Here is a 27,969-nt window from a genome sequence, read left to right on the forward strand (position 1 = left end):
ATACAAATTAGCTAAAAAAAAAGCAGCTAATCTGAAGACTGGGAGCAGTTCAGGTTTCAACAAAAGGATTGATTAAAAGGGGAAAATGGGGTATGTGAAGGGGGGAAAGAAAAGGATTGGTGAAAACAATTACAATTAGAAACAGGCAAAGTTCTCATGTGGAACAAAGATGGCAGACCAATTAACCACATATGTTGCTGATATAATCACAAAAGGAGGGCACAAGTAACGTCCCCAAAATGTTGGGGAACACATGTTCCATTGAGAGCAGAACTGAAGGAACTGAGTAGTCATAGGGAAATGGTGTTGGAGAAATTGATGGGATTAAAAGTTTACAAATCCCCAGCACCTGGTAATCCACACCCCAGACTATGGCCCGAGATGCATCATGCAGTTGTCCAATTTAGGCTGATCTTAGCAGGACTTCAACACATAATGATAAGGTCTTTGGGAGTATTGCTTAACAAAGAGACCGTGGAGTCTAGGTTCATAGCTTCTTAAAAATACATTAGGAAGTGCGGTGGAGATGGTGGATTCATTAGTTATAATATTCCAAACTTCTCTAGATGTGAGAAAGATTCATTGAGTTTATTTAAGACTGAGATAGGTAGGTTGTTGATTGTCACGGTGATCAAAGGTTATGGGGAGAAAGTGGGAGAATGGGGTTGAGAAACCAGTCATCCATGGTGGAGATGGGCTGAATGGCCTCATTTCTACTCCGATATCTATGGTTCCAGTGGATTTGAAAAATGCTAATGTAACATCTGTATTCAAAAAGGGAGGGAGGCAATATGTGGGAAATTGCAGACCAGTTAGTTGAACACCTGTTGTTAGAATCAATTATCAAGGAAGCAATATCAGAACGTTTTGAAAGTCAAAACTCCATTCATCATGGTTTTATGAAGGGCAAATCAGATTTGACTAAGTTCTTCAAAGATGTAACAAGCAAAGAGGATAACGGTGATCCTGTAGATTTAATATATCTGGCCTTTCTGAAGGCATTTGCTAAAGTGCCACACCAAAAGTTACTTCACAGGTGGGATCATATGGGATTAGGGGTAATTTATCAGCTTCAATAGGTGACTAGCTGATCGGCAGAAGACAGACAGTCCGAATCTATGGCTTTTTTTCTGGACGGCAAGATGTAACTAGTGAGGTGCCACAGGGTAGGGTCCTTGGACCCCAGCTATTTACAATCCACATTAGTGACTTGGATACAGGGATAAAAGGCTCTTTTGCCAAATTTGTAAATGACACAAAAATAGGTGGGACGGTAAATTGCAATGAGGAAATAAGAACCTTACAAATGGATATAGATAGGTTAGGAGAGTGGGCCCAAATGTGGTAGATGGAGTTTAAGGTGGATAAGTGTGAGATCATGCATTTTGGTCAAAAAAAGGAAGGTGACCTACTGTCTAAATGGGAGACACTTTGGGGTGCTCTGGTGCAGAGGGATCTGGGTATCCTCATTAATGAGTCACAGAAAACTAGCATGCAGGTACAGTAGATCAGAAAGAAAGTGAATGCAATGTTGGCTTTGATAGCTAAAGGAATAGAATACAAAAGGTAAGGAAATGTTGCTGCAACTATACATGGCATTGCTAAGGCCGGACCTGGAGGATTGTGCCCAGTTTTAGACCCTTATTTCCCCTTATATGGTTATGGTAGGGGATTTAACTGTCCTAACATAGACCGGGACTGCCATAGGTTTAAGGATTTTGTTGGAGAGGAATTTAAGTGTGTACAAGAAAATTTCTGATTCAGTATGTGGATGTACCTACTAGAGAAGGTGCAAAACCTGACTTACTCTTGGGAAATAAGGCAGCACAGGTGACAGAGGTGTCAGTGGGGGAGCACATTGGGTCAGCGACCATAATTCTATTAGTTTTAAAATAGTGATGGAAAAGGATAGACCAGATCTAAAAGTTGAAGTTCGAAATTGGAGGAATCCTAAGTCTGACAGTATTAGGCAAGAACTTTCAAAAGCTAATTGGGGGCAGATGTTCGCAGGTAAAGGGACGGCTTGAAAATGGGAAGCCTGCATAAATGAGATAATGAGGAGACCAGAGGTGTTATATTCCTGTTGGGGTGAAAGGAAAGTCTGATAGGTGTAGGGAATGCTGGATGACTAGAGAAATTGAGGGTTTGATTCAAAAAAGAAGGAAGCATATGTCAGGTATAGACAGGATAGATCGAGTCAATTCTTAGAAGAGTATAAAAAGGTACGAAGTATAAACAAGTATACTTAAGAGTGAAATCAGGAGGGCAAAAAGGGGACATGAGATAGCTTTGGAAAATAGGGTGAAGGAGAATCAAAAGAGTTTTTACAAATACATTAAGGACAAGAGGGTAACTAGGGAGAGAATGGGGCACCTCAAAGATCAGCAAGGTGGATTGTGTGTGGAACCGCAGAAAATGGGGGAGATACTAAATGAGTATTTTGCATCAGTATTTCCTGTGGAAAAGGTTATGGAAGATATAGACTGTCGGGAAATAGATGGTGACATCTTGAAAAATATCCATATTACAGAGGTAGTGGTGCTGGATGTCTCGAAACACAAAGGTGGATAAATACCTGGGACCTTATCAGGTGCCCCTAGAACGCTGTGGGAAGCTCGGGAAGTGATTGCTGGGCCCCTTGCTGAGATATCTGTAAATCAATAGTCACAGGAGAGGGACCAGAAGTCCAGAGGTTGGTTAACTTCTGAACTCAATTTTTCTTGCTAATGTACCATTGCCTTGCTGATTGCTTGTTGCGCCTGTCTGACAACTGGCATTGATTGGTGTAGGAGGACGCTGAGGCCCCTTTGTACGCCCATTTCTGATGAAAGACCCATGCCCAAAACGGCGACTCTCCTGCTCCTCCGTTGCTGTCTGACCTGCTGTGTTTTTCCAGCACCACATTTTTCGACTCTGATCACCAGTTCTCACTTTATCCACATCCCAATATATCACCATTTAAATAATGCACCTCCTTTCTGCTTTTTTTGGCAGCAAATGCTATAACTTCACATTGTGCTACTGTATTTGCCATGTGTTTGTCAACTGTGGACTTCTCTACATCGGGGAGACCAAGAGTAAACTTGAGGAACGGTTCGCCGAGCATTGCAGCCGGGTCCGCAGAGACGGACGGGTCCTCCCAGTCACCACCCATTTTAATGCCCCGTCTACAGTTCCCCCAACACTCTCCCCCTCCGCCAGGAAGAAGGTTTACACCCAAAACATCGCCTTGTGCTGGCTGGCTTAGTGTGTTCTTGCAGTCTCCTGCCGATGTATTTTGCCAATTGAGACACAGACCTGGACCAATTTTTCCAGTGTATGTCTCTGCCTGGATTCACTCCTTTTCCTTTCAGTTGCTGCAAGTCAACAACCGAACCCCAAATTGAAAAAAAGTGAAATGGAAAAAGTGGGTGAGAAAAGAGACTACCATACTCACAGATGTTGGACGGAGAAAGGAAGTTATAGTCTGGGGTGAAGCTCAATCTCCATTCCAAAGAGAGGAGCGCGAGCAGCAGCTTCAGAGGCTCGTGGTCCAACTTCCGCATTCAGACAATGCGGAAGTTCTGATTGGTAGGAAGACCAATCTCCTTCTGGTCCTCCAGGGCTTCCGATTGGTCCATCAAAAACAGGTCGCGCGCCTTTCGTTTGGGCAGCGATGAGCATGCGCACTGCGTTGCTGACGCCAGCAAATATTGGCAATATACTCTTGTGGGGATGTTAGTTTTACGGACAGATTTTAAGTCTCCAAATGCAAATAGGAAAACAAAGGTAGAGCAACAATTTTGTTCCCCCGTGGCTCGACATTTTATTGCTTTTGCATTTTGTCTGGCTGATCAACTTTTGTATGTCTTTTCCGCAAATTTGGGGGGGGGAGGGGGGAAGAACCCAGAACTAGAGGGCATAGGTTGAGGATGAGAGGGGAAAGATTACTGAGGATCTTAAGGGCCAACCTTTTTGCACAAAGGGTGGTATGTGTATGCAATGAAGTGGTGGAAGCTGGTACAGTTACAATATTTAAAATGCATTCTCATAGGGCTATGAATAGGAAGGATTCAGAGGGAAATGGGCCAAATGCTGGCAAATGGGTCACGAGATTAATTTAGTTTGTTTCTGTGCTATACAAATCTATGACTCTATTTTGACATAGTCAGAACCAATTTCATGAGACTAAGAATAGGCCATTCACCCCTTACAGCCTGTCCTGAGCTGTGGCCTAACTGCGCCTATTTCAATGCAAGTTTCAGAAGATTTCAGCAGCTCTTAAAAATTGAACATGCTTTCAAACTTTAATGATGTTTCTGAATGTATCATTTTAGCTATTCTCAATTTTAAAGATCAGCCATTTGTCACCCGTCCTGACTCCCAGTTGAGTCATCACCATCTATTCTCTCTCTCTTCTGAAAAGGCCTTGATACAGTGATCAAAGAGGGCTCGAAGCATGAGAAAGGATGGGGAGAAAAGAGAGAGAATGGATGAGAGGGCAGAGGATGGTGTGCAGAGAAACAGAAAATGAGCAGGAACAGAGGGTGGGGTTAGAGAAAGATTGGGGGGGCAGAGGTTAGTTGGGGGGGGGAAGAGAAAGACCTGCAGGGCAAAGGGTAGTGGGAAAAGTGAGAGAATGGGGCAGCAGAGAATGGTGGAGGGGGCCAAGAGAGAATGGGGTACAGAGCATTGTGGGGTAGAGAAAGAGTGGAGTGCAGAGTGTGAGGGGAGAGAGAATAGATGGGAGTCAGTGGATGTAAGGAGAATGGACAGAGGGCAGAACGTAGGTGGAGAAAGAGAATATATGGGGGAACAGAGGGATGGAGAGCAGAGGATTTGGGGGAGAGAGAAAATGCATGGGGAGTCAGAAGATGGGAAGAGGGACTGGACAGGGATGCAGAGGGTGGGGTTGAGAGAAAGAAAGAGAGAGAGAATGGACGGTGTGCCGGGAGTGGCGAGGGAATGGACAGGGGTGCCGTGGGTGGCACGGGGGAATGGAGAGGGGGGAGCCATGAATGGCAGGGGAGAATGTATAGGGGTGCTGTGGGTGCCACAGGGGAGAATGGGCAGGTCGTGCGTAGCTGGTGGGGGAGAATGGACAGGGTGCTGTGGGTGGCAGGGAGAATGGTCAGGGGATGCTGTGGGTGGCGGGGAGAATGGACGGGGGTGGCGCTGTGGGTGGCGGGGAGAATGGACGGGGGGGCGCTGTGGGTGGCGGGGAGAATGGACAGTGGCACTGTGGTTGGCAGGGGGTAAGGCCAGAGGCACTGTGGTGTTGGAGAAATGGATAGGTGGTGCTGTGGGGATGTTTGGGTCTTGGAGGGAGATGGTGGTGGTGAAAGCATCCCACTCACTCCCAGCATCCCCTTCTCTGCACACATGCGGTGTACATTTTTGTGAGTCTGGATGGGATGCTGTTCGGGATGTCAGTGTTGACTTGATGGGCCAAATGGCCTGCTCCCACACTGTAGGGATTCTATGATTAGGAGAGCTGTCAAACCAACAACTTCTAATTGGTGAAGTAAAAGACCAGGAGCCAATCTTTAAGCAGTTTTCCATTTATTCACTCAAACTGCCCTTTCAATTGAATTCCTTGAATTTAATGTGTTCCGTTGTAGTTTAATTATGATCCATGAAAAGCAACATCCAGTCAGTTTTGAGGGCAGAACCAACTCAACTGACTGAACAAGTGTAACAACTCTTCTGTATGCACTTTAGATGTGACATCCTTTCCCTCTCTCTCTGTTGACCCAACAGGATTACCAGGGCTAGAATTACCACTCTCAAAATACAATTGCTGTTTGCTTCTGCTGCTTAACATAAGGGTTTAAAAGCTGCTAGCCTGATCTCGCAGAAAGCACAAAAACAGACTGTTCACTTGTGCCTGCGCAGAGATAAAATTTCATTTGGAATAGATCACAAAATAACAACAGGTGCCAATCCCACAACTCTGTGTTACACATGGAGGGAGGGGAGGGGAAGGAAAGTGTTTTACTCTCAGACGTTAGAGGGGAGGACAAAGTTTCAGCCAGTGGGAAGTTAAAATTAAACCCTGTGCTGTTTTCTGTTATAAAAACTCAAATCGCATGGATTTGGGGGAAATAAAAAATGAAGGAAAGGGAGCTTGCAAAGTTTCCAAGCCCCCACAACACACACACACACACAATTCCCACTGCTCAGCCGGAGACAGTGCTGCCCTCCACTGTTTAGGAGTAAACTCTGGAAAGGTGGTGGTATTGATAGTGAGGAGGATGGTCTCCGGCTATACTTTGATACCAATCAGCTGGTAAATGGGGCAGAGAGATGGAATTTAATCTCCAGGCATTCTGGGAAATGTAATAATGGAAGAAAGTAATCAATAAATAGTAGGTCCCTACAGAGTGCTGAGGAACAAAGGAACCTTGCTGTCCATGTCCAGAGATCCCTGAAGGTATCAGTACAGATAAAACGAGGGAGTGAGGAAGGCATAGATTTGTATTTTTTTCATACAGAGGGTGGTGCGTGTGTGGAATGGGCTGCCAGAGGAAGTGATGGAAGCTGGTACCATTATAACATTTAAAAGGCATCTGGTTGGGTATATGTATTGGAAGGGTTGAGAGAGATATGGGTCAAATACTGGCAAATGGGTCACGAGATTAATTTAGGATATCCAGTCAGCATGGGTGAGCTGGACTGCAGAGTCTGTTTCTGTGCTGTATGACTCTACCCGCCGAGTTCAATGCAAGTTTCAGAAACATGTTTGCAGTTTTATGCTTTTAGACATTAACGATGTTTCTGAATATATCATTTCAGCTGTTCTCAATTTTAAAGATCAGCCATTTCTTGTGCACCCCTGTCTTCCAGGTTGAGTCATCACCATTCATTCTCTCTCTTTCCCGAGAAGGGCTTGATACAGCAATCAAAGAGGGCTCGAGGTAGGAGAAAAGATGGGGGGAAGGTAGAAGGGAGAGAGAATGGACAGGGGTGCAGAGGGTGGGGGGGAAGAGCGAGAGAGAGAAAGAGAGAGAATGGATAGGGGAGCAGAGGGTAGGGGGAGAGAGCGAGAAAATGGACAGGAGACAGAGGGTGGAGGGGAGGAGAAAGACTTGGGGACAGAGAATGGGGGGCAGAAAATGAGGGGGAGAGAGAGAGAATGGCTGGGCAGAGAGATTTGGTGAGTGCAGACTGTAAGGAGAGAGAGAATGCATGGGGACAGTGGATTGGGGAAGTGACAGCTCAAATCCCACCTTACCCAGGAATGGTGTCAGTGTTCCATGAACTGGAACCCACTCCATCCACAGCAGACTTGGGGGCAGTCGTTTCTCAATAGACACATGGCTAAGACGGTAGATTCATATAATCCCTACGGGCCATTCGGCCCATAAAATTCAGACTGACCTTCCAAACAGCATCCCACCCATTTTCCCTGCAGTTCCCCATAGTTAACCCACCCTAGGTTGCAGATCCCTGGACACTTCAGCATGGCCAATCCACCCTAAACTTCAGATGGTTAGAATGTCGGAAGAAACTGGAGCACCCAGAGTTCACCCACGCAGACACAAAGGTGAGAACATGCCAAAGTCCACACAGAGAGCTGCATGAGAGTGGAATTGAACCCATGTCCGTGGTACTGTGAGGCAGTGGTGCTAACCACTGAGCCACCATGCCACCCAGAGCTTTGAAGTTCTGCTTTGTCTTTGTAGCTTCTGACTTCTCATGAGCCTTCAGCAGCGGCTCTCTCCTCCTGACATTGTTAGACCATGCCTGCTGCAACTTCCCTTTTCCATTTCTCCAGCCCTGAGCACACCGGTTCCCAAATCCTGGCGCCAGGCAGACACTGTTGCAAACTGGTCTTCTGCTGCCAACTGCAGAGAATGGTGACAATCCCTGCCACTATTCTCTCCCTGACCCACACTGCCCCCTCCCCAACATTGTTCTTACTCCCACCAAGCAGCCTCGCTCGTGCAGACCTCTCTCAGATCCCCTTTATCTGTCTGACTTGTGCTGACATCCTCCTGACCCTGTCCACTGACCCAGTCAGAAGGCTTTGTCCGTAGAGGAAAGACCATCTCCCAGAATAAAGTGTCCAGTTAACTTTCCCCTTTTCCCCCAACGTGTCTGCAGCCCGGCTTCCAGCTGCATCTTTCTGAGCCGAAGGTCCTCCAGCCTGTGCTTGCCCTGGATCACAGTATCCAGAGCGTCTCAACTTCTGCAAATCGAAAGACAAGGCCCACCCTGCCCTCTCCAATATGTGTTGAGTAACTGCTTAATCGTTTCTGGTAGCTGAGCAGAGGCTGATAGCCAAATTTAGAACCCCATGAGGGTGGCCTCAACTGGGACATTGGGTTCATGTCTCACTACAGGTGACCCCACTACACTATACACTCTCTCTCTCTCACTCTCACACTCATGCTCGCTCTCAGACACACACACATGCACACACCCTCTCACAGGCTTATACTCCATTACTCACACACTTTACCAAACACGCACATACACAGACACACACATCAGTCTATGGTGTGAATTTGCAATTGCAGGATTTTAATTGCAAGTACATTCTATTTTGCTCAAAAAACGCACAATCTTCAGACAGTCTGTCCATGTAATATGTTATAAATTCTACGATGGAAATAGAACCAGTCTGACTCAAAATTGGGATACAGACAGACTCTGACATGAGTGAATCTCATGGGATATTTGTTTCCCAGAATATGGTTTCATCATTAGATTCTGAACTCCAGATTTCTGACTGAATTCGAATTCTGCCATCTGCCACAGTGTGATTCGAATCCAGGAGACCCCAGAGCTGGGTTGATAGTCCAGTCGATAATGGCACTCGGCTGTCATTCCTTCAATCACCCTGCAATGGCCTCCACAGGTGGGAGGAGGGGGTAAAGCCCTTCCCACACTGACAGCAGGTGAGCAGACTGTCTCCAGTGTGGACCCACTGGTGCGTCTGCAGGCTGGAAGAATCAATGAATTTCTTCCTGCATCGGAGCAGGTGATTGGCCGCTCCCTGTTGTGGACCCGCTGGTGAGCTTCTAAAATCTCAAAACAAATAATCAAGAAAGAACCCACTCTATTCACTACCGCAGACTTACAGCAAGGCTACACATTAAAAACTATGCACTTATCTCTTCCTGTGCTGTGAGCTCTCCCACACAGATTCCACCAAGACCAGTTGTGAATTTTGTGTTTGTTAATTTTCCCTAGATGCACTCCAATGTTCAGAGATACATGATTTCAAACAACAAAGGCAGTAACTACATAGATTCACTGCTGTGTCAGCTAGCAGTGTAGGATTTTCTCTATCTCTCTCTCTTTCAGACCATGTGCTCGCTGCCTTTAGCTGTCTTTCTCTCTTTTAAAAGTGCTGTTGATTTGATTTTTTTACTCCAAAGTTCCAAAACAATGCAACAGTATATAAAACAGTAAGTGCTGCTCCTGGAATTCAAGGAAATCGCGTCCAACACTGAAAATATCTTTAAAAAAGAGCAGCTCTTACAGCCACAAATTTTCCGGTCCTCCATCTTGGATTAGTTCTTGGTGAACATTCCCATCTCCCAGGTTACAGTTATTGAAATAATCTGCTTTTCTATTTTTGCTACCAAAGTGGATAACCTCACATTTATCCACACTAAACTGCACCTGCCATACATTTACCCACTCACTCAGCCTGTGCAAATAACGCTGCATCCTCCTCACAGCTCACCCTTCCACCCAGCTTTGTGTCATCTGCAATTTGTGATACATTCCAATTAGTTTTCTCATCTAAATCACTGACATATACTGTGAATACCTGGGGTCCTAGTCCCAATCCCTGCAGTTCCCCAATCATGAATCATTATACAACATCAATCTGACGGATCCTCCCTGACTGACCATACAAAATAGCAGATGTTAGCCTGATGTTCATAACTGACGGAGACCTGATAAGCAATTATGATCCACTGAAATACTAAATCACAGAAGCAGGCCATTCAGCCCATTGTGTCTATGCAATTCTCTAAATGAGCTTTCTGACCTTGTGCCATTTTCCTGACATTTCCTTGGAAACTGGTACATTGCTTGTCATCAAATAATTATCCAATGCCCTTAATTGAACCTGCTTCAATCACTTCTCCATGCAATGTCTTCCAGATCTATTTACTTACTGTGTGAAATTTCTTTCTCACATCACATTTTCTTTCTTGTCATCAACTTCAAATTTGCGTTCTTATTCTCAATGCTTTTACCATGGTGAACAGTTTTTCACTGTCTTTTCTGGGTATGATTTTCGTCATGATTTTCAAAACTTCTTTTAAATCTGACTTCAGAGAACAGTCCATGAGGCCAAGCCCATCAACAATTCCAGCCTCGGGCGACTGTCTGTGTGGAGTTTGCACATTCTCCCCGTGTCTGCGAGGGTTTCCTCCAGGTGCTCCGGTTTCCTCCCACAGTCCAAAGATCTGCAGGTCAGGTGAATTGGCCATGTTAAAATGCCCATTGTGCTAGGTGCTTAGTCAGAGGGCAATGGGTCTGGATGGGTTACTCCTCAGAGAGTCAGTGTGGACTTGTTGGGCTGAAGGGCCTGTTTCTACACTGTAGGGAATCTAATCTAATAAAACAATACAGAAACAACCGAGCATCTAAAAGGACGGCTCCTCAGTCATCACTGTGAGCCCCACAGCAACCATTGTTACCTGGTCGGTAATATTGGCCCACAGTTTGGAAAACTGTGATTTTCGCTACGTCTACAAAGATTGAATTTTTTTTTAAGGCAGTTGTTGCTGAGAAGTTTAATCCTTTCTGTCCAGTAGGAAGTCAATGATGTATTTGGGTTTGAATGACATGTGGAGCAAGTGGATCACCGCTCCCTGGTATGCATGAGAGCATTACATTCCAGATTAAGCAGGGAATTGGATCTCTTCCTACAGCCCGTACATACCTCTGGTAACTTCCCAGGGGACTGTGCTTGTGTGGCACAGGTCAGATCATTGGCTGGCTTAGAATGTTTTAGAATGTTACAATACATAAGGAGGCCATTCAGACTATGATGTCAATAATAGTTCCTGAAACACCCACCCACTCTCCATCTCTATCTCCACCATCTTGCAACTGTCCAGCAGCCTCGGTAGTATAGTGGTTAGTATCCCCACCTGTGACTCAGGAGACTGGAGGATTTGATATTTTTATGGATGTCTTGTAGCGCAGAGGTAGTGACCCTAACTCTAGATCGGGTTCAAGTCCTGGCTGCTCCAGAGTTCAAAAGTTCACAAATATAAGAGCAGAATTAGGTCATTTAGCCCATCAAGTCTGCTCCGCCATTCGATCAAGACTGCTTATCACCCCCTTTTCCTGCTTTTTCCCCAAACCCTTGAAAGGGTTCAGAAAAGATTTACATGGATGTTTCCAGGGTTGGAGAATTTGGGAGAGGCTTAATGGTCCAGGACTGTTTTCCCTGGAGCTTCAGAGGGTAAGGGGTGACTGTATGAAGGTTTATAAAAAAATGAGGGGCATGGATAGGATAAACACAAATGGTGTTCAAAGTCTGTGAGAAGATTTGTAGCTCAGGTGCTCGTTGTTGTGGTTCTGTTCGCCGAGCTGGGAATTTGTGTTGCAGACGTTTCGCCCCCTGTCTAGGTGACATCCTCAGTGCTTGGGAGCCTCCTGTGAAGCGCTTCTGTGATCTTTCCTCCAGCATTTGTAGTGGTTTGAATCTGCCGCTTCCGGTTGTCAGTTCCAGCTGTCCGTTGCAGTGGTCAGTATATTGGGTCCAGGTTGATGTGCTTATTGATTGAATCTGTGGATGAGTGCCATGCCTTTAGGAATTCCCTGGCTGTTCTCTGTTTTGGCTTGTCCTATAATAGTAGTAACAGTCTTAAATAAACTCAATGAATCTTTTCCATGTTCAGAGATCTTCAGAATATTGTAACTAATGAATTCACTATCTCAGCTGCCACTTCCTTCAGGACCCTAGGATGTAGGCCATCAGGCCCAGGGGACCTGTCTGTCCTCAATCCTACCAGTTTGCTGTGTACCTTTTCCCTATCGATGTTAGTTGTTTAAGTTCTCCCCTTTCTATAGCCTCTAACTTGTCCATTTCAATAGGAATTGTTCTGTTGTCCTCCAACGTGAAAACTGAGGACAAGTATTGATTTAGCATCTCTGCCATTTCAGTATTCCCCCATTAACTCACCGTTTTCATTTTCCAAGGTATCAATACTTACCTTCACGACTCTGTTCCCTTTACCGTACCAACAGAAGCTTTTGCTGTTCTCTTTGATTTTTAGTGCAAGGTTTCTTTTGTAATTTATCTCATCTATTTTAATTAATTTTTTTTTAGTATCGCTTTGTTTATGTTTGAAAGTTCAATGTTTCACCCATCCAGAGGTCTGGAATACTACTTCTGAGCAGGCTGAAACGATTTTTAAAAAGTCAAAACTTTTTTCAAACCCCTTCATGTGGCTGGGGGCCAGAAAAACGATCGCCCCGCCCCCATCGTCTCCGATTGTTTGGTGGACTCCTCCAACCACGCCCCCTCTGGTGAAGACGTCATGCACTGGAACCCCGTCCCTTGAGAGCTGGCACATGTGCAGTGTAGGTCCTGCAGCGGGACAAAGGCAGTGTTACTGTGGACATCAAGAGGTTCTTCATCCTCAAAGGTGTTCAGGAGGCGAGAGAGAGACGGGGAAAACTGTCCCAGCTCCAGGAAAGTATGCAGAACCTGCTCCTGCTGCAGACGTTGGGGGTCGATGTCACGGAGGACCTCAAGGAGGTGAAGGGCCAGCAAGCCTCGCTCTTTGCCTCGGAGGCCTCCAAGATAATCTTCCGGTCCAGGGTCCGCTCGGTGGAGCAGGATGAGACGTGCTCACGTTTCTTCTTCCAGAAGGTGCACAAAGAGAGCTCCGTGCTCAGCAGCCTGAAGGAAGAAGATGGCTCAGTAACGTCATCTCAGGCTGACATCATGAGGATCAGCAAATCCTTCTATGCCAGTCTGTATGACTCGAAGCCAACCGACAGCGCGGCCTCCAAGTCGTTCCTGTCCTCTATCATGGAGGTCCTAGACGACGGAACACGAGAGAGGCTGGACCAGCCGCTATCTCTGGACGAGCTGACCAAGGCCCTCGAGTCCTTCGAAAAGAATAAAACTCCAGGAAGCGACGGCTTACCGGTCGAGCTCTATTCCGCTCTTTGGGACTTGATTGGCCGGGACCTGCTGGAGGTGTATGTCAGTATGCTTCGGGCAGGTACCATGAGTGAATCCATGAGGAAAGGCATCATCACCCTCATCTACAAGCAGAAGGGGGAGAGGGAAGAAATTAGAAATTGGAGACCGATCTCACTGTTAAACACAGACTACAAAATCTTGTCAAAGGTCATCGCCAACCGGGTCAGGTCTGCTCTGGGATCGGTGATTCACCCTGACCAAACCTGTGCTGTACCGGGCAGGAAGATCGCTGAGAGTCTCGCACTCCTCAGGGATACGATCGCCTACGTGCAGGACAGGAGGGTGGACACCTGCCTCATCAGCCTGGACCAGGAGAAAGCCTTTGACAGGATATCGCATACATATATGAGGGATGTCCTCTCCAAAATGGGCTTCGGGGAGAGAATCGCTAATTGGATCAGACTGCTCTACACCAACATTGTCAGTGCAGTCTCAATCAATGGGTGGGAATCAGATAGCTTCCCAGTCAGATCTGGAGTCAGGCAGGGCTGCCCTCTCTCTCCTGCCTTGTTTGTGTGTTGCATAGAGCCATTTGTCGAGTCCATCAGGAAGGATGCGAGCCTGAAAGGGGTGACTATTCCTGGCAGCGGGGGTCTGCAGGTTAAGGCCTCCCTGTACATGGATGACGTCGCCGTTTTCTGCTCGGATCCGCTGTCCATGCACAGACTCATGTGCATTTGTGACCAGTTCGAACGGGCCTCGGGGGCCAAGGTAAACCGAGGCAAGAGCGAAGCCATGCTCTTCGGGAACTGGGCCGACCAATCCTCTATCCCCTTCACTGTCAGGACTGACCACCTGAAGGTGCTGGGTATTTGGTTCGGAGGGGCTGGGGCGTGCGCCAAGACCTGGGAGGAGCGGATCTGGAAGGTGCGACAGAAACTGGGCAGATGGGAGCAACGGTCGCTCTCCATCGCGGGTAAGAACCTGGTCATCAGGTGTGAGGTACTCTCAGTATTGTTATACTTGGCACAGGTCTGGCCTATCCCCAGAACCTGTGCTGTCGCAGTCACCCGGGCCATCTTCCACTTCGTGTGGAGATCAAAGATGGACCGGGTCCGAAGAGATGTAATGTACAAAGACCGGTGCAATGGGGGAAAAAACACACCCAATGCAACCCTCACCCTGATGGCCACCTTTGTGTGTGGCTGCATCAAGCTGTACGTGGATCCCCGGTACGCAAACACCAAGTGTCACTACGTACTGAGGTATGTGTCCCCGGTGTTGCGAAGGATGGGCCTGGCCTCGCTGCCGCGGAACGCTCCGAGTAGTTGGACCGTTCTGTACCACCTGTCCTTCGTGGAGAAATTTATCAAGAAAAACACTTTGACCACAAGTCCATCAGGAAGTGGTCAGCACGTAGTGTCCTTGAGACCCTTCGGGAAAAGGAGAGGGCGGATCCTGTCGAGCGGTTCCCTGAGCAGACTGTCAAAGCCATTTGGCAGAATGCCTCATCGCCAGAACTTTCCAACAAGCACCAAGACATGGCTTGGCTGGTGGTGAGAAGGGCTCTGCCTGTGAGATCATTTATGCACGCCCGGACTCTCTGCCACACCGCACGCTGCCCTCGAAGCGGCTGCGGGGGGGAACGAGACTGTCACACACCTCCTTCTGGAATGTGCCTATGCAGAGGAAGTCTGGAGAGGAATGCAGTGGTGTCTGTCGAGGTTTGTCCCGAGCAGCGCCGTGACGCGGGACTCCGTGCTCTACGGCCTGTTCCCCGGGACGCACACCGAGACAAACATCAACTGTGCCTGGAGGATCATCAACTCGGTGAAGGATGCTCTCTGGGTGGTCCGAAACCTTTTGATCTTCCAGCTGAAGGAGTTGACCCCGACTGAGTGTTGCAGACTGGCACATTCCAAGGTCCAGAACTACGTGTTGAGGGACGCGCTGAAGCTTGGGGCAGCTGCCGCCAAGGCGCGGTGGGGAAAGACCACCGTCTAACATCTGCCTGCCTAAAGAAGAACAGGCCCGCGCAGTCATTTGGGCTCCGCTGGCGCCTCAGCTCAATGTAATCGCACCAACCTGTGAATATGAATGATCACCCTGTTTCGACACGCAAAGAAATGGAATGTTTACAGAATGATGACATGTCCAATTGTATAGATTAAATATATATGAATAAAGTATATTTTTGAAATAAAAAAAAGGCAGTGTTACTGTTTGTGGGAGAGGAATGGCGCTGGCGGCTTAAGGAACAAGAACAGAGACCGCTGGAAAAGCTGAGCATCCCTGGCTGCATGTGTGGGGAGAAATCCGAGGAGCCATTTCGGGTCCGGGGATCCTCCTTCAGAACAGGACCAGGTTTCAGGAACATCCCGGGGAGGTCGCCAGGCCCGAGCGCCAAGACCTGGCTCCTGCCCCCGGGGAGATGAGACAGCGTAGGATTGGGAACCGCGGGAGGAGGGAGACTGGGGAGTTTATAAACTCCTAGGGGGAGGCCTGAGGCCTCGAATAAAATCCTCACAGGCCCAGTATTTACTTCACTAGGGAAGGACCTCGCGGGTTGCCCGGCAACGGCCGCCATCTTTGTGAGGGTAAGGCGCATGTTGTCTTGGGGCGGGGAGCATGGGCGGCCATCTTGGTGAGGGCACCATCAACTGTTATTTCTGGGAAACACTTCCACCCTTGTGGCAGCCCCGGCCTTGGCTGAGCTTAATTCCCCATACTGTCCAGCGACGTGCAGGTTAGGGTGGATCGGCCGTGCTAAATTCCTGCTAATGCCCAAGGATGTTCTGGTTAGTGTTTATAGGCCATACTAACTTACCCTGATGAAGGGCTCCTGCCCGAAACGTCAATTCTCCTGTTCCTCGGATGCTGCCTGACCTGCTGCGCTTTTCCAGCAACACTTTTTCAGCTCTTTCCATCTGTTGTCGGGTTCCGCTGTCGGACTAGCTCCGCCCATTATGGCGTCACAACACGGAAGTGACCCTATCAGTTTCAATGTGAAACACCCTCCTCTGGGCAACTCCTCATCCTGGGAGGGAGAGAGGGAAGGGGGAATCAACTGGAGTGAATCTAGGGAGGGAACAGCCTCTGCAAACTCGGGTATCTGGCTTAATTACCCGGGCGAGGAGGGACGGATGATAGCGATTCCCGCAAATAAATGCATCGGGTACAAGTACAGCGCATGCAATAATCCACATTGCAGCTTCAAGCCAGCTGCAATAGTTTTACATCCTCTGTTCTTCCTCTGTCTTGGCTCCTGCATTTCGGCTTCCTTCCCCCATTCCCACCCTGGACCCGAGACATTTGTGCTTCCAAGCTGACACTCATAAGTTCGGGTTGTCCCTCCATTCTTTCTCAATTTTCAAAACCCACAAAAGACAACTTTCCCAATCTTCTGAGCATTGGAGATGGGAGGTTACATTGAGACTGGTTAGGCCGGTTTTGGAATATTGTGTGCAGTTCTGGTCACCCTCCTATCGGAAGGATGTTGTGAAAAAAGATGACAAGGATGCTGCCAGAATTGGAGCGTTTGAGCTTAATTGGTTGGTGCTGTTTTCACGAGTGTGCCGAAGGCATTTGTACACATTTATAAAATCATGTAAGGCATGGATTGGTTAAATAGACAAGGTCTTTTCCCTGGGTTTGCGGGAGTCCAGAACTAAAGGGTAATAGCTTAGGGTGAGGTGGATGAGCCAAGAATGAAAAGAAACCTAAGGGCAACTTTTTAATTCACAGTGTAGTGAATGTAAAGAATGAGCTGCCAGAGGGAATGGTGGAGGCTGGTACAATTACAATATGTGAAAGTCCTTGCGAGATCAAGAATTTATCAATCTCTGCCTTGAAGACATTTAACATGCTGGCCTTCACTGTCCTCTGTGGCAATGAATTCCACAGGCCCACACTCTATGGCTGAAGAAATGTCTCCTCATTTTTGTTCTAAGTTGACCCCCTCTAATGCTCAGGTTGTGCCCATGGGTCCTAGTCTCCCTGCCTAATGGAAACACCTTCCCAGCATCCACCCTTTCTAAGCCATGCATTATCTTATAAGTTTCTATTAGATCTCCCCTCAACCTTCTAAACTCTAATGAATACAATCCCAGGATCCTCAGCCATTCATCGTATGTTAGACGTACCATTCAGTGATTCTTCTACTCTGCTGGCCCACCGGGGGCTCCACTCTGGGGAGAGGTCCTTCAGCTGCCCAAAGTGAGGGAAGGCCTTCAGCAATTCCTCTGTCCTACTGAGGCACCAGCGGATCCACACGGGCGAGAGGCCCTTCAGCTGCCCTGAGTGCGGGAAGTGCTTTACCCAGGCTTCCCACCTGCTGACCCACCAGCGGGTTCACATGAGTGAATGGCTGTTTACCCGCTCTGAGTGCGGGAAGGCCATCGGTGACTCGTCAGACCTGAGGAGGCACCAATGTGTCCACACCAGAGAGAGGCCGTTCCCCTGCCCTGAGTGCAGGCAGAGGTTCACGTTGTCCTGCAACTTGCAGGGGCACCAATTCTCCCAACAGTCGGATTCTGCCAGCGATGCTGCTGTGGCTCACCACCAGTCTTGATTCCTCGGCATTATGATCTGCCTTCAAATTGGTCAATTGGTTCACTCAGCTGTTATTGGTATGATGTGAATTCAGTCCTGAGATTGAGTCAACTTTACAGTGGTCTCCTAAAAAGCTGGAAATAAATTTCTAGGACCTTTGCAGTTGTAGAGTCATTGAGTCCAACAGCAAGGAAACAGACCTTTCGGTCCAACCAGTCTATGCTGAACATAAGCTGAAGATATGTTGCTGGAAGAAGGATTCCTGAAGAAGGGCTTATGTCCGAAACGTCGATTCTCCTGTTCCCTGGATGCTGCCTGACCTGCTGCGCTTTTCTTGCAACACATTTTCAGCTCTGATCTCCAGCATCTGCAGACCTCACTTTCTCCTATGCTGAACATAACCCAAACTGAACTCGTCCCACCTGCCTGCTCCCAGCCCATATCCCTCTAAGCCTTTTTTATTCATGTACTTATCCAAATCATTACAAATACCAAAGGAATTCACTCCTCTTAATCCTTTATTTCCAAAAGCAATTAGGAGTCTAACTGCTTCCTCCCCCACCTCCCCCTAAGCCTTTGCCCTCTAGTTCTGGACTCTCCCAACCCAGGGAAAAGACCTTGTCTCTTTATCCTTTCAACGTCCCACATGATTTGATAAACCTCTATAAGGTCACCCCTCAGTCTCCAATGTTCCAGGAAAAACAGCCCCAGCCTATTCAGACCCTCCCTGTAGCTCAAACCCTGGCAACCTCCTTGTGAATCTTGAAACAGTTCAGAAAAGATCTACAACATCCCTTCTAGAGCAAGGAGATTGGTTAGACCACTTTTGGAATACTGTGTGTATAATGTCCTGTACAGTTGCAACATGACCTCCTAAGTCCAATACTCGATGCTCTGACCAATAAAGGAGAGCGTGCCAAACACCTTCTTCACTATTCTACCTACAACTCCATTTTCAAAGAACTATGAACCTGCGCCCCAAGATCTTTGTTCAGCAATACTCCCCAGGATCTTACCATTAAGTGTATAAGTCCTGCCCTGATTTGGCTTTCCCAAAATGCAACACTTAAGTAAACTACATCTGCAGAAAAAAACACATGGTCTTTTAAAGGGATCACGCAATGCTTTCCCCATTTTGCAATTTTACACATACCACCAAATTCGAAATTCTTGCCCCCCAACCTACAATTACAGAGGAACCGCGATTATCCAAACGAGATGGGCGGGCACTATTTCATTCAGATAACTGATTGTTTGGTTAATTGATTCAATGCCTGTCCTGTGGGGCTCAGTTTTCTGAAGTTTCCTTCTTCATCGCTCTGCCTGCCTTGCTCCCTCTGTCTGTCTCAGGGTTTGTTTCTGAGCAGACACACACTTTTATGTGTAAGGGACTTGCAGCATTTCTGAAGCCCCAGGCGCCCCCCCATCCCCCCGCCCCCATCAGCTCCCATGAGTATCCCGCCGGCCCCCTATCCCCTCTCTGGAGCAGCCGGACTGGACACCAACAGTAAGAATGCTGCTGCCGTTGGTGGGGGGGGTTAAGTCTCAAATAGTGCACACACTACTTTTATTCGCAACAGGTTCCACCTTTGCCCTGTACAGGATAATGCAAGCGGGCATCAGAGCCGCCCTCCTTTTGCCACGGGACTATGCCTACATCAGGAAACTATAAGAATTCATTTTGTGTTTTAAACAGCAGTCGCAGCTTTAAACCCACAGAACTCAGCAGCTGCCGGTCCGCCCACGTGACCGGGAGATGGGAGACAGATGACAGATAAAATCCACACTATACCAACACTACCCATGACTCATAGACCAAAACTCCGGAATTAATTAAGATGGAAACCCATCTCCTAATCACATCAAGAGACTGACTGAAACACACCCATACCCATTGATACGGACCCACCCTGACACAAAGGACAGGCATCCACCACACAGGAACGGACAGACCAATACACACCAACACCCCAAGGGAACAAAGGGGGCTGCCCTCACAGAGAGAGACAAGCAGATAATACCCAGACCCGTTTTACATAAACCAATTAGCACCCTATTGTGCGTGCCCTGCAACTCTCCTGGGATGGCAGGAAACATTCTATTTGCACCTACTCCAGTGATGATGGGGAACTATCATCCCATTCATCCTCAAATTCCACACATCCTGACAACTAAAAGTATATAATATGTAGCAGCGTGCAGGAACAGGAGAGCGGCTGAGATTCGGACCTCGGTTGGTCTCCGCCGGCGTTACTGTAGCAATAAACGTTACCGATTGTTGAACTGCACTCTGGGCTCGGACTAATATCATTTCATTCGCGCTAACAATAATATTGGAGAGATTATCTGGGAAAGGGAAGTTGAGGGTACTCGCCTGTATAGAACTTCAGGGGAAGTGTGGGAGAGAGAGAAGCCAAGCAGTCAGTCATTGGGAGATGGTGCCTGGGCTCCCATAGATATCCAGGATTGTTGACAGCATTTCAGTAAGCTGAGTGCATTTTTAATCATTATAAACAAAAGGCGCAATCAGTGTTGAAACACCTCTTTGATGTAATGTTTCTATCGGGACCTTGAGATCTTCTTCGGATAATCCAATATTCAGATAATTAAGTTTCCTCTGTACTCTATCCAACTTCACAACACATCACTTCTGGAAGATGACATTTCAAATCTGCTATTAAATTAAGAAAGAGAGGGTTTAGGGTCATTTCTCAAAATCTTTAGAAGGGGCTGGGCATGGGTCTGGTCTGGTCCATAACAGCTGTCACTAACTTGTTACCCACCAGCACTGCCATCAGCTTATAGTACCCAATAGCTGCCAATTATGGCCACATTGATGTGGTTTCTTGGCTCAAACACCACAGAGTAGGATATGGTCTGAATACTTCCCTGCAACACAGACCTTTACGGATCAGACAAGAACCCCTCAAAAAATGTGAAGAATGTAGGCCACACCCTAACTTGTTAATTTATTTTTTTAGGCAATTTCACAAAATTTATTTATTGAAGTGGATATTCCAGGACTGATGCAGCTGGTCAAACCTCTCAGTTTCAGACAAAACAATTTATTTGCACACTACAGATGAAACACAAACAAAAGAAAATAGAATTGAGAATAACTTATATGAAAACTCAACTGACTATTGCAACTTAACAAAGCTGTTCCAATTTCGCAACATCCTGTGAACACACCTCTTGGCAAAAGGTAAATTTGAACACAGGTTCTTACAGGTAGGAGAGATTTCAGAGAGTGGAGTCAGGCAAAATAATGTCTATTAAAGCAAGTTTCATTGTAGCTGCTTGTCTAGGTCCCCAGTAATTTTCTGACTCTGCTAAAACCAAACCAAACTGGGAAAAAAAACTGAGCTGGGAGAACTGGCCACTCCCCTTTCATTGTGCAACTGTGTTTAAAAAATCTCTAAAGGCTTCCTCTGGTTGTTGATTCAGGCAGTGTCTGTTAGCCTTTTCCACACCACTGCTTTTACAACCCTTCTTGAACAAAACCAAGGACAGTATAACCTTGTTTAAGGGGCAGAATCGTCCCATCACCATGTAATATGGGTTCTTGTGGAGGCAGATGTCTTGAAGTTTATTAAAAACACTCATTATTTGCACCATTACAAGATCTCAAGCTGAGACACAGACTGGGTCCTGGGCTCATTGATGCACCACATGACTAGAACACGACTTGTGGCTGACTGAGTGACCACATATTGCATTGTGACTACTGAGGTGAGGGAACAGACTTTGTTGTGGAATGCCACCTTGTGAGGTGATCTAACTGCGTGTAATGTACATGGTCTTTCTGCAATCCATGCAAAGCTACACGAGACGTCATCCTCTCATCTTCAAAAAGGAAGATGCCGGAACTTCAGTTTTAATCCTAGGTTCTAAAATGGCCACTGCAGACTGCAGGATATTTCTCTCTTCGTGGAAGCAGGGATAAAAAATCCCCAGGACCTAATCAGGTGTACCCGAGAACTCTGTGGGAAGCTAAAGAAGTGATTGCTGGGTCTCTTGCTGTGATATTTGTATCATTGAGAGTCACAGGTGAGGTGCTGGATACTGGAGGTTGGCAAACGTGGTGCCACTGTTTAGGAAGGGTGGCAAGGACAAGCCAGGGAGCCATAGACCAGTGAGCCTGACCTCGGTGGTGGGTAAGTTGTCGGAGGGAATCCTGAAAGACAGGATATATGTGTATTTGGAAAGATAAGGACTGATTAGGAATAGTCAACGTGGCTTTGTGCTTGGGAAATCATGTCTCACAAACTTGAGTTTTTTACAGAAGTAACAAAGGATTGATGAGGGCGGAGCGGTAGATGTGATCTATATGGACTTCAGTAAGGTATTCGACAAGGTTCCCCATGGGAGACTGATTAGCAAGGTTAGGTCTCAAGGAATACAGCGAGAACTAGCCATTTGGATATAGAACTGGCTCAAAGGTAGAAGACAGAGGGTGGTGGTGGAGGGTTGTTTTTCAGACTGGAGGCCTATGACCAGTGGAGTGCCACAAGGATTGGTGCTGGGTCCTCTACTTTTTGTCTTTTACATAAATGATTTGGATGTGAACATAAGAGGTACAGTTAGTAAGTTTGCAGATGACACCAAAATTGGAGGTGTAGTGGACAGCAAAGAGGGTTTGATTTTAGCAGAGTCAGAAAACTACTAGGGACCTAAACAATAGGATCTTGACTAGATGGGCCAATGGGCTGAGAAGTGGCAGATGGAGTTTAATTTAGATAAATGTGAGGTGCTGCATTTTGGGAAAACAAATCTTAGCAGGACTTATACACTTAATGGTAAGGTCCTAGAGAGTGCTGCTGAACAAAGAGACCTTGGAGTGCAGGTTCATAGCTCCTTGAAAGTTGAGTCGCAGGTAGATAGGATAGTGAAAAAGGCGTTTGGTATGCTTTCCTTTATTGCGACTGTACAGGACATTGGTTAGACCACTGTTGGAATATTGCGTGCAATTCTGGTCTCCTTCCTATCGGAATGATGTTGTGAAACTTGAAAGGGTTCAGAAAAGATTTACAAGGATGTTGTAAGGGTTGGAGGATTTGAGATATAGGGTAAGGCTGAACAGGCTGGGACTGTTTTCCCTGGAATGTTGGAGGCTGAGAGGTGACCTTATAGAGGTTTACAAAATTATGAGGGGCATGGTTAGGGTAAATAGGCAAAGTCTTTTCCCTGGGGTTGGGAGTCCAGAACTAGAGGGCATAGGTTTAGAGTGAGAGGAGAAAGATATAAAAGAGACCGAACGGGCAACTTTTTCACACAGAGGGTGGTACGGGTATGGAATGAGTTGCCAGAGGAAGTGGTGGAGGCTGGTACAATTGCAATATTTAAGAGGCATTTGGATGGGTATATGAATAGGTAGAGTTTGGAGGGATATGGGCCGAGTGTTGGCAGGTGGGACTAGATTGGGTTGGGGTATCTGGTCGGCATGGACGGTTGGACCGAAGGGTCTGTTTCCATGCTGTACATCTCTGTGACTCTATGAATGTAGAGGCTGCTTGGTTTAACATTAGTCACAGGGAGAAATGCTGCAATCAGTTAATAAGGAAAATAAATTGTGACATTTATAATCTTGTTGCAATCAGGCAGAGTTAACAAAGGATTGTGAAAGGGACTCACTCATTGGGACATCTATTTTAAGAAAGTAACAAGCAATGTGGATCATTCAATTTGATTTGCTTTGCTTTATTATTGTCGCATGTACCTAAGTACAGTGAAAGGTTTTGTTTTGTGTGCAGATATACTACACAAGGTGCATCAGAGTAATAGAACAAAGCAAGGAATGCAATGCAACGGCTGCAGAGAAGGTGCACAAAGAGTGACATCAACATTAAATTTGAAATTTGAAGTGTCCAGTCAACGGTCTAATCCAGGGTCGGAGGGGTCTTTGATGTTGGCTGAGTTCCTGAGGCAGCAGGAAGTACACATGGAGTCAATGGTTGGAAGGTTGTCTTGTGTGATGGACTGGGCTATGTTTGCAACTGTATGTAGTTTCTTTCGGTCGTAGGCACAGCAGTTGCCGTACCAAGCCGCAATGCATCCAGAAAGAATGCTTTCAATGGTGCAGCCATAAACATCGCGAAGAGTCTTTACAGATATGCTGAATTGCCTTAGCATCCTGATATAGAAGAATACAGCGCAGTACAAGCCCTTTGGCCCTCGATGTTGCGCCGATCCAAGCCCACCTAACCTATACTAACCCACTATCCTCCATATACCTATCCAATGCCCTCCTAGTTCTTATGAAGTAGAGGAACCCATGGATGTACTGATATATGTTAAGTGAGTGCAGAAAAGTTTGGCAATTGGAGTAAAATGTGAATAAATGTGAAGTCATCCATTTTGGTTGGCATAACAGTAAAAAGGATTATTACTTGAATGCTTAAAATAATTGCAATATGCTGCTGCGCAGAGGGACCTGGGCGTCCTTGTGCATGAATTACAGAAGGCTGGTCTGCAGGTACAGTAGGTATTTAAGAAGGCAAATGGAATTTTGTCTTTCATCACTAAAGGGATCGAGTTTAAAAGCAGGAAGGTTATGTTGCAGCTGTTTCGGGTGCTGGTGAGGCTACACCTGGAGTACTGTGTGCAGTAATATGCTCCTCATTTAAGAAAGGATGTACTGGCACTGGAGTGTGTGCACAGGAGGTTCACTAGGTTAATTCCAGAGGTAAGGGTATTGGCTTATGAGGAAAAACTGAGTAAGCTGGGATTATGTTATTGGAATTTAGACAAATAAGGTGGAATTTTATAGAAACACGTAAAATTATGAAAGGAATAGATAAGACAGACTTAGAGAGGATGTTTCCACTGGCAGGTGAAACCAGGATAAGAAGGCAGAGCCGCAGAATTAGGGGGGAGCCGATTTAGGACTGAGTTGAGCAGCACTTTCTTCACACAGAAGTGGCTGTGAACTTGTGGAATTCCCTGCCCAGTGAAGTAGTTGAGGCTACTTCAGTAAATGTTTTTAAAGCTAAGATAAATAATGTTTTGAGCAGTGAAGGAATTAAGGGATACGGTGAGAGGGTGGGTACTTGGAGCTGAGGCCACGAAAAGATCAGCCATGATGTTACTGAATGTTGAAGTGGACTCGAAGGGCCAGTTGGCCGACTCCTGCTCCTAGTTCTTATGAAGTAGAGGAACCCATGGATGTACTGATATTCCAGAAGTCTTTTGGTATGATGCCACATCGAAAGTCATTATTCAAAATAAGAGCTCATCTTGTCCAGGTCATTTAACAGCGTGGATAGAGCATTGGTGAGTGAACAGGCAACAGTCATCAAAATGTTTCGGGTTGTCAAGGGGTGATGAATGGAACACAGTGCAAGGGCTTCCATTTTTTTCACAATGTCTTTTCACAGCTTTGATGATGGAAGTATCTGCAAAGGTGTTCAGTTTGGTGATGGACCAAACCTAGGTAGCAAACTCATGTACAAACAGGGAATAAGACAACTGTAAAGTGTGGTTGACAGGTTGGGACCAGGCAAGATTGGCGTTTAATGCAGGAAAACCTGTCCAACTTAAATGAAATGTTCTCATTTCTGGTAAGGGGTAGAATATAAAGTCAGGGTGTTTTGCTCCATTTGTCGGTGGGTATTGGGAAGACCACCATATTTGGTTTCTTTACTTAGTAAATACATTCAAAGCAGTTCATAACTGAATTTACTCAACTTATAATCAGAGTCAAGGGGTTGTCGGGTTGCGATGTTATCAGTTAGAGCTTATAAAAATCAGATGATCTGATGGAGATGTATAACATCCTGTGAGGACTTAACAATGTGAATGGATGAATGCCATTGTGCCAGAGACTAGAAATGAGTGGACCTAGTTAACAAATAGGTGGCCACTCATTTAAGAGAGGAGAGTTATGTTTTTCTCTGAAGGCTTCCTGAGTCTTTAAAATTCACTTCTTTAGAGAGCAGAATGAGATAGAAGAGAGGTTAGCACCGCTACCTCACAGCATCAGGGACCTGAGTTTGATTCCACCCTTGGACGACTGTCTGGGTTGAGTTTGCACATTCTCCCCCGGTGTCTGTTTGGATCTCCTCTGGGTGCTTCAGCTTCCTTCTTCCAGGAGGGAGAACAGCATGGGATTACAATCGGAATAAAGCTTCCTCTACTCTTAAATTGAAAGTGAAGCTACCGCGACACTGTCCCAAACAAATACTGCCATGACAGGCACAGCATTGGCTTGGATACAGAGTAAAACTCCCTCTACGCTTTCCTATTTAAACACTCCCAGGACAATGACAGCAGAGGATTAAATAAACAGTAGAACGTCTTCCATTCTGACTGACACTTGGTATGTTCTACACCAATCCTCAAGGATAATTCAGAAGTGAGACTATTATCTGGCACTGAATTCACACTGCCTAATGGGAAATGACCAGGTCCAGAAAATCACCTAGTGAAACATAGATAAAGCACACACAATGCACAACAGAACCAGAATTTTATTGGGATCAAAGACTTTGAAATGAGAGGAGACACGGTCCTTGCAACAATCCAAATGTGAGCTGGACAATTTTCTCACACTCATCAGTTTCTATGGGGATACAGAGTCCACCTCACTGCTGTCTGGTCAGTTCATCTGTTCTCATTCAGAGTGAGTTGTGGCTGACCACATGGTGGCCTGGGGTCAAGAGGTTAGAGGGTAAAGGTCAACTTGGATAGAGGGGATCTTGTGTCATGCTAGTGAGGTTGCGTGTTGCTGATTTACTCAACTTATAATAATCAGGGACAAGGGAATGTCAGACTGGGCTTGTATCAGTTCAAGCTTAGAAGAACCAGATGATCTGATGGAGGTGTATGACATCTGAAGAGGACTTTACATTCACATTGTTATGTCCACTCATTTCTAGCCAGACACTAGCCTCTCATTTAAGATAAGAGAGTTTTGTTTTTCTCTCAAAGATTCCCGAATCTTTGAAATTCACTTTTTTAGGGAAACATGGAGTGGTGGTACAGTGGTTAGCACTGCTGCCTCACGGCATCAGTGACCCTAGTGTGGTTCTACCCTCGGACCAACTGTCTGCGTGGAGTTTGCACATTCTGCCCCTGTGTCTGCCTGGGTTTCCTCTGGTGCTCTGGCCTCCTCCCACAAGATGTGAAAGTGAGGGTGGATTGGCCATGGGAAATGCACAGTTCCGGGATAGGATAGCAGAGTGGGTCTGGGTGGGATTGTCAGTGCTGATTCGATGGGATGAATGGCCTGCTTGCACACTAAGGATTCTAGAACCGCCTGGAGCCTGTAACTGACCAGATGACACGTGGACACTTTTCTTACACTGCTTTTATTCAAGCCTGAAGAGCCATTTCCACAAGATGGCAACAAACTCCCCAAATACTAAAATACATCCATTTTATATACTGTTGTGTTATTTTAAGAGCAGTTTACATATACCAAATCAATAGTATACAGTTGTTTTATGGTTATCGTTATCCAGTTACAATTAGTGGTTCTGGTTATTTCATCTGCCTTACCTTATTGTATTCAACCAACTACAGCATCTTGGCACTTGCCGAATTACAAAATCCAATGTTCGCACAGTATTTTTCTTTTTGTCTTTTGACTTGTGACCTCCTTATTGCTCTCAAAGTTCCTCATTTGTCCATACATTGTCAAGGTTTTACTTTAGTCGAATGTGTTCCTGGCTTTTTGCAGTTAGCACCCGATCTTCTGCTCTGGTCAACGTTTTCCCTTTCCAGGTCTATACTGAGGATTTCATGAGAAACCTCAGAATGTGGTGAGACTGTGGAACTCACTACCATCACAACAGGTTGGCATGAAAAGCATTACAACCAAGGGTAAGCCAGCCAATACAAATGAGTGTCACTGTCACCAGATTCACAACACAATGAAATTAAGACATGCAAAGTCCCTCAAAATTTCTCAACTGTTCCTAACCAGACTTGATGAACAGATCTTGCACACCAAAATTATAATTTAAACACAAACCAACAATTATAAATACTGAAACTTTGCTAGGGCAAAGTTAAACACGATAATCTAATTAATAGCAATGATCATTTCCCCACCATCTCAGAAACAGAGACTGAAGAAAGAAAATTTTAAAATTACCAATTCAAAAATGGATTGCCAAGCATTTGTGCAATCCTTAGACAATGGATTGTTCACAGGCACGTAACTGTAAATCTAAATTCAAAGTCACTGCTGAATACGAATGGACACCCCAAAGTATTTAGCTATTTATTGTAGACTCGTTCCCAGAAAGAGCCAACAAATCTTTATGTGGGCAGAAAAAACTAGAAAGAACACTCCCGGGCAC

General features: G+C 46.1%; 1 protein-coding gene across 1 annotated transcript in view; it reads right to left on the reverse strand.

Annotated features, from left to right (window-relative positions):
* LOC148143388 (uncharacterized) overlaps window positions 1-27,969 on the reverse strand; it is a gene marked incomplete at its 5' end in the record, with an annotated part of 330,397 nt that overhangs the window by 249,220 nt on the left and 53,208 nt on the right. The window lies entirely within an intron of this gene.

The sequence above is a fragment of the Chiloscyllium plagiosum genome, unplaced genomic scaffold (assembly GCF_037043375.1).
Source record: "Chiloscyllium plagiosum isolate Xiang-an unplaced genomic scaffold, Cpla_swu_hap1 HiC_scaffold_27, whole genome shotgun sequence".
In the NCBI taxonomy this organism is placed as follows: Eukaryota; Metazoa; Chordata; class Chondrichthyes; order Orectolobiformes; family Hemiscylliidae; genus Chiloscyllium; species Chiloscyllium plagiosum.